Consider the following 7964-nt stretch of genomic DNA (forward strand, 5'->3'; position numbering starts at 1 on the left):
ATAATGTAGCCATCCACTTCATGCACTCCTATTGCTTTACTTGTTAAATTTCTCTCTGAAGGCCTCATATAGTTATTGCTTGCCATCACCTCAATGAAATTATAAGCTTCCTCTGGCATTTTGTTGTTCAAAGCTCTCCACTTGCAACGTCAACCATGACTTGTGTATTTGGCAACAACTCATTGTAAAACGTTTGCACTTGCAACAGAATTGGCAACCCATGATGAGGACACTTTCGTAAGAGATCTTTGTACCTTACCCAAGCTTCATAAAATGACTCTGCATCTTGTTGGTAAAAATTTGTAATGTCACTTCTCATCTTGGCAGACTTGACAGGTGGGAAGTACTTTGCGAGGAAAGCATGAACCAACTCATCCCATGTGGTAATGCTTCCAGGTGGTTGTGAAATCAACCAAGCCTTAGCTTTATCCTTTAAAGAAAATGGGAAAAGCCTAATTGCATCATCTAATACTCCATTGTGTTTGAAAGTGTCACAAAGCTCCAAGAAATTTACAATATGCAAACTAGGATCATCGTTTGATAACCTTACAAATTGCATTGATAGTTGTATCAATTGAATGATAATGGGCTTTATTTCAAAGTTATTTACTTGAACTGATGATCTTCTAATGCTAGATGCACACCCTTCAATTGAAGGACTAGAATAGTCTTTCAATGCTATTTGAACAACTACAGCTCCACCAATCACATTACCGCCTTCTGTATTGTCCCCATGACTTCCTCATTATTGTTTCCTTGATTATTTCCTCTTGTTATATCAATAGATAAATTTGATTCTTGTGTGCTAGCTTGTCTCCATACTTTTCTCAACTTTCTAATCATTCTCTCAATCTCATAACCGAAAGGATCAAGATCTACACCTTTAGAGCTTAAGCTCTTCGGGATCTAAAAAAACACAAAACTTTAGAACTAAAAATGAAAACGCTAGAACAAAAAAAGTATAAAAAATAATACAAACCAAATTAGCAACCAAACAGCATGTATTGATATTGATCAAATAAAAGCAATTCCTTGGCAACGGCACCAAAACCTTGACATGTGTTTTGTAAACGTACAAATTACCATAATTGACTATCTTGTTGCTATTTGATTAACCAAATTTTTATGAAAAAAACCTAAACTAAACTAATCAATCAAAAAATTTAAAATTGAAAGAAAGATAGACTTTGAATAAAACCCTTGATTTTTAATGCAAGATGACTAAACCTAGGGCATAGACATCGCACCAACTCTACTTATACATACCGATAATTTATGCTAACCTTATTAAGCCTTTTCTATAGGTCAAAATCCCTAAGATTTCAATAACTTTCTCTTAAACAATTACTAGATTAACTCCTAATTACTAACTTGAGATACTTTTTGAATTAGATTTAAGTATTAAAAGTTCAATACACTTTATGGAGTTTACAAAACCTCCCAAGTCGCAGTAACCTATCTTTAGCCTTCACTCAATGTATGGATTTATTACTATAGACCAACTAAGTATCTGTTAGAGTAGGTGCCCTAGAGCCAATCAATTATTGTAGAATTGACTCTTTGTAATAATGTTCATTGATCAATAAAAGGCATTTTATACTATATCGCGTAAATCATCATTGTATGTATTGATATATATCCTAAGATTGGTAGAACCGTAACGAGGGTATCAAGTGTTTCAAATCTTGATAGTGAGAACTCTATGAGCACATATGGTGGCCATTCTAGAAACGTCCTTAGACCCAGTATTGTTCTGAAGTAAGGGCACAGATAATATGGTAAGGCTATCATAGTGTTGAATGACCCTGTCAAAATGTAGTGACTGATTTCACTTGTCAAGGTTGTTTGGTGACAACCTGGTGCAACACATGGGTGCTTACTGTAGGCAAGTTCACTGGACTGGCCTACTAGAGGATTCCATATGGATGGTAACCCAACTCTAACGAATGGTGGTGCATGTGATCCTTAGACTTGAGATCATTGGAGCGCCTTGTGCACCGATTGGTGTAGTTTGACACTAGCCTAATGCAGTTCTTTTCAGAGCTACCAATATGGTGGTGATTGGCTACATTAAGGAGTGTATCAAGACTATGGTGGATAGATAGAGGATTCATCACTCCCAGGTATGGGAAAAGTTATCTCATGGCACAATTTAGTAAATGACAATGACACTAAAACTGTGGCCACGGTGGGATTGTGTTGTTGCTCTATCCAGTTTATAATACAGGTCATTGGTCCAGTAACTGAATACATAATATTGAGAGGAACTGGAGGTTGACACTATTTCTATGCCCCGGTCTCATCAAGATAACGGATGATGAAAGGATCAAATTGTACGGTAACCATATCATTGACAGGTAGCTGTTTCGCTGAATCCGAATCTATTAGGTAGCCATGATGCCTTGCTAGGGGCCAATCTTGGTCTGTGTGTAGTGAGACGATTAATTTTTGTTAATCGCGATACTACACACTGCCAGTATGATGAGGAGCCTATAGGTCACACACATAGAAGATAATTTAAGAGCCAGGAAGTTAGAAGGGCATTTTCGTCTTTTTAGGCGAAAGGGTATTTTGATAATTTCACAGTGCAATTAAATTTGCTGAGGTCATAGCCTTTATTTAATTTATTAGAAAAAATTAAATAAGTGAAAGTACGTTTAAATATGTGTTCTCATATATTTAAATAAATTATCATTATTGTTAAATGTTAATATATATATTAAATATATATTAATTGATTTTAATTAAGATAATGATAAACTAAAATAAATATCTAATTGGGAGTGTTTAGAAACAAGGGGTGTTTGGGTTGGAGCCCAAGCCTATTCCATTAGGGAATAGGGCAATTAAAATTGGACTATAAAAGAAAAGATTTAATTGAAAAAGGAGAGAGATTCTTCATTTCACTCATTCATTAAAAAGAGAAAACACACAGCCCCTTTTTCTCTCTCACACGCCAGAATTCATGTTTGATTGAAAAATCAAATACTCTTCATTTCTTCTTGTTTCTTAAGGCTAAAGAGGATCTATCTAATCCCTCTTTATTCCCTTGCGATTATCTTCGTGTGGACTATGTCAGTTCGATGCTACACTTGGGTCGGTAGCAAAAGACGTTCAGAGACAACTTGAAGGAGCCTCCAAACGTGTGTATGATTTCTTAAACTCTAGATTAATTTTCTGCAGATTCTTATTTTGATATTAACTATAAATTTGTGCCCTGATCTTGGTTCTATGGAATGATCCGTATTGTTAAAAGTTTTTGTTTTCCGCTAGTGTGTTATCGCAGGCAGCAAAAATTAAAACCTAACAACACATGTAGTAGTGTGAGTAAGGATCGTTCCCACGAGAGTGTCTAGCCAAGTTTTAATGTTACATGAACAAGGTTGGGGGGGGGGGGGGGGGTTGAGTAAAACGGAAACAGTTTCAGGAAAGACAGTTCAAATCAAATTATCGAAATCAATCAAAATAACAAACCTTGGTCTAAGTCAACATCCACCATCGAAATTTTACAACTGATCATCGATGCAAGTATATATCAATTCATACTTTGAGTATTCACCATTAGAACTATTTTCCTATCTCTGCTTAGTTGTAGTTAATTAGAAAATAAGCGATCTAATTAATCTTACTACTAAACAACCCTAGACAAGCGCTAAAGGTTTAATCTAGTAGCAGCCATAAGGGCTAGAGAAATCGATGAAGCTAAACAACACAAACACAAGCGGTTGTATTTAATTTAGTTGATTGTTCTTCTTAAGATTTAATAATTCCTGATGCAGCAAATTCTTAAGCCTTAATTCCTCACAAGTTGGAGGGATCAAATAACTATAGATTTGATATCTAACTTAGCAGTAGATTGCAACAAATAATAAACTAGTAGGCCTCCTAGTAATTAAATGAAAAAATCATGAAAATAGGCATAGAAGAATATCCAATACTCAAAACATATATTGAACACTAAAAAAAACAGATTAGATGTCACAGTTTTATTGATTCCAAGGCCTCCGTTTCCTTCGACCAACTTCTGAAAGTTTTAGCCGCTCATGGCCATAATCAAAACTCAAAAGAGAAAATTGCAGAAGAGAGGAAAGAGAGGCGTGTCTAATCTCCTTAATCTGATCTCTCTTCCCCTTTTAAAAATATCCAACTCAAGTCTTTGAATTCTACTCAATCTCCTAAAAATATTCTAATATCCTAAAATAACATATATCCTAATCTGATTAATTGAAAATAAAATAAAGTCCTAATATAAAATAGGAAAGTGGTGTTTCTAGCTGTAACTTGTGTACAATAGGTCTTCAAAACTTCCAGTAATAAACTGCCTAATTGACTTGCATGACAAAGCAGAATGTTCCAGAACGTTAGCAGTGTAGGTACGTCAACTTCAAGCCCGATTACAACCTCGCTGCAGCGAGTATCTCTCCAAACTCAAAACATTAAAGTTGTAGATCTCTTTCTTAGGGTTCCACAAATTTTTAATCATCTCAATCAGAGCTCAGATGAGAGAGTTATGCCCAAATTACGAAGCAATGTTGAAATTGTCCGAATTCACTTAATTAGTTTTGTTTTGCATTTAACGCCTCCATTTGCATCCTAAATCAAAACAGAATAATAATGAGTACATTTCAGCAAAAAATAAGTATAAAAAGACTAGACATTAAGGGGGGTATATATGTCATTTTGCATTCTCATCATCCGCTGCATAAATGGATCGCTTGCTAACAGTGGTATCAGAGCCTAGGGTACCAGATTTTACAGTTTTTATGTGGATGGTTGATAACATGTATTTGATTGATAATATGTTGCCTTATAGAATCTGCGTAAAATATGCCTTAAAAGCATGTTTTAAGAAATCGATTAATTTTAATTTGTTGATGATCTGCAAGTTTGGTATATTGGGTGATGGATTTTTGTTGAAATCAGTGTGTATGATTGATTGCAAAATCCGTTTAGTATGTTTTTGGTTATTGTTTGAACTGATTCGGAGCTACAAATCAGTAAATGCTCACCGCGGCAATATAACCCATCGCCACGGCGTGCGTGTTTGGCATTCACACTGATTACAAAATCAACGCTCACCGCGGCTATATAAACCATCGCCAAGACGATTGTCCTTAGGATAAGCGCTGTACGAAATCAGTGCTCGTCACGACGATATAACCCATTGTCGCGTCGATCGCACGTTGAGCATGAACGTTAAGTTAACTAGTACACGCTGCGACAATCTAACTCATCGTCACAATGAGCGCACTTCCCAGTGTGTAGGGGCCAGATTGTAAAGTTTCAAAACTTTTGGACTAAATACAGATCTGGAAATTCTTAGGGGGTAATTTAGTTAACCTACCAATTTAAAAAATTGATTGTTTTTGAAATGTATGCTATGTACTTGTTTGTATATTGCATGGTGCCCGGTACATGAGCCTTAAACCTATGGTGAATGTTTTAAAATTTTTTTTGGGGTATGTATGGTTGTAATTTATTAAATAGGGCCTGCATGTCCTGCCTTTCTCCTCTTCTTAATATACATTCTCTTCTCATCTCATACCCCTTGAATGTAAATCGAGGTTTCTAAATTTATTGATGTAAAGAATTTTGTATAATCATTCTTATTTAAATTTAGAATGATGTTTTTGTAATGTACTTAAAGACGGAGCAAAGGACGAGGCAACCATACTTGAAGGCTCAAGATATTTATTACAGGACCCCCTAGGTGACCCACCGATTCCTCTAGGCTCGAGGAAATCGGTTTTAGTTGGGCCATGTACCGGCACATTTTAATATTGTGTTTAGAATGCATGCTAAGGTTGAATGTTGAATAACATGCCAAACAATGCCATTCTAACAAAGATAACAATCTGGTGAGACATGAAATAACAAACCCTCAATTAAAGTATATTAAGTCACATAAGCCTTCCATCACCATGGTTTTAATCAAACCACTATTTGTCAAAACCTTGTTCCCCAAAGCGAAGGGTACACTTCTACCAATGGGAGGTTAAAATGCATTGGAGTTTTCCTTAATGGTGATGGGTCAACTTAAAATGATGGTTTTGCTTGTTCGCCAAAGCGAAGGTTGATAAACGCGTCATAGGCATAGTAGAGCAGTACACATATTGTGTGTACGTGGTGACATGTAGTGTCCACTCTACTAATACTAAGAATCACACTTGAGGACGATGGCATGTAGTGTCTATTGGATTGTGTGATTGGCTTGTTGGCTTTTTCACATTTAAGGTTGATAGTAGGAGCTATCGACTGGTGTGGATTAAGTTTGTTGGCCTACCTAATCAACTCATTTTGGCTTGTTCGCCAAAGCAAAGGTTTGAAATGGGCAGGATGGGATCTCGGTCCACTAGGAAAGTCAATAGGCTTTCCCTAGTTAATAGTGTGGGCTATTAACTTGAGTAAAATAGTGGGAGCATCGTTTAATAAAAGACCATATTAAATAATAATGAACTTTATAATGACTTTATCTTTTCTGCAATTGTAGATTCACCAAAATGAGGATTATGAACCTGCGACCAATAATCGAGAAAGAAAACAGGTTGGATGGATCCAATTTCTTAGATTGGTATTGTAATCTTCGGATTATACTAAAGTCATAAAAGAAATTGTATATCCTTGAAAAGCCATGCATGGTTGAGCCTGATCCTGATGCCACTTAGGAAGTAAAGGATACTTATTAAAAGTTCCTTGATGATGCTGATGGCGTTCAATGCTTGATGTTAGCATCGATGACACCAGTGCTGCAAAAGCAACATGAGAACATGGACGCTACTTCTATTATTCTACACCTCAAGGAGATTTTTCGAAGGAAATGCTCAACATAAGAGGTACAAGGTGTCAAAAGCACTATTTGGGAGTCGTCTGACTGAGAGAGCCCAAGTTGGTCCTCATGTGCTCAAGATGATCGAGCACATTGAGAGACTTAAGACTTTGGGATTTGAGTTGGATGCAGAATTACAAATGGATTTGATTCTGCAATCCTTGCCTGACTCTTATGCATCGTTCATAATGAATTTCAATATGAACACAATTTTGAAAACCCTGTCGGAACTTTTGAACATGCTAAGGACTGTAGAGTATGACTTGAAGAAGTCCAAACCTATTTTACTAGTTGCTGCCAGTGAAGGAAAGGGCAATGGCAAGGGTAAGGCCAAGCCCAAACCAAAGCCCAAACCTAAAGGACAGGTTGCTCTTGGGCTTGAGAGTGGCATAAGGAAGGGCAAAGTAGTCTGCTTTTTTGTGGCAAGCCTGGCCACTAGAGGAAACGCTGTAAGGCTTTCCTTGCAAGCAAGAAGAAATCAGATGCTACGACTTTAGGTATGTTTATGATTGAGATTAACTTTTCTCCCTCAACATCTTGGGTCATTGACATAGGATGTGGTACTCACACTTGTATTAATGTGCAGGGACTAAGGCAGAGTATAGTGCTCGCCAAGGGAGAGGTGGACCTACGAGTTGGAAATGGAGCACATGTGGCTGCATTGGTTGTAAGGACTTACTATTTATGTTTGCCTACGAGCTTGTTGTTGGAACTACATAACTGTTATCATGTACCTTCTATTTCTAAAATATTTTTTAATATCCGCTTTGGATAATATGGGGTATCATTTTGAGATTCTAATATATGTTTGTCCTTTAGTTTGAATGGTATTCTATTTGGAATTGCAAGGTTATATAATGGATTATATGTTCTTGACTTAAACATAAAGATATTCTCATGTTAAACCAAGAAAGCTAAACATAGTGATCAAAACCAGACATATCTCTAGCACTGTAGATTGTGTCATGTTAATAACTCGCATTGCAAACTTCAAAGGGATGAGTTTTGGACCCTTTTGACTTTCATCATTTGAGGTATGTGAGTCATGCCTGTTAGGCAAGATGACCAAGTCTCCTTTCACAAGACAAGGTGAAAGGACTACTGAGCTGTTAGGCATCATCCATAGTGATGTATTGGT

At 36.5% G+C, this 7964-nt stretch overlaps 1 non-coding gene across 1 annotated transcript; it reads left to right on the forward strand.

Moving 5' to 3' along the window:
- The first annotated feature begins 215 nt into the window (after nt 1-215).
- On the forward strand, nt 216-322 carry LOC116139812. The gene has a single exon (XR_004129511.1). It is a non-coding gene; the product is annotated as a small nucleolar RNA R71 (small nucleolar RNA).
- Nucleotides 323-7964: the final 7642 nt, after the last annotated feature.

The sequence above is a fragment of the Pistacia vera genome, unplaced genomic scaffold, assembly GCF_008641045.1.
Source record: "Pistacia vera cultivar Batoury unplaced genomic scaffold, PisVer_v2 Contig359, whole genome shotgun sequence".
NCBI classification, from domain to species: domain Eukaryota; kingdom Viridiplantae; phylum Streptophyta; class Magnoliopsida; order Sapindales; family Anacardiaceae; genus Pistacia; species Pistacia vera.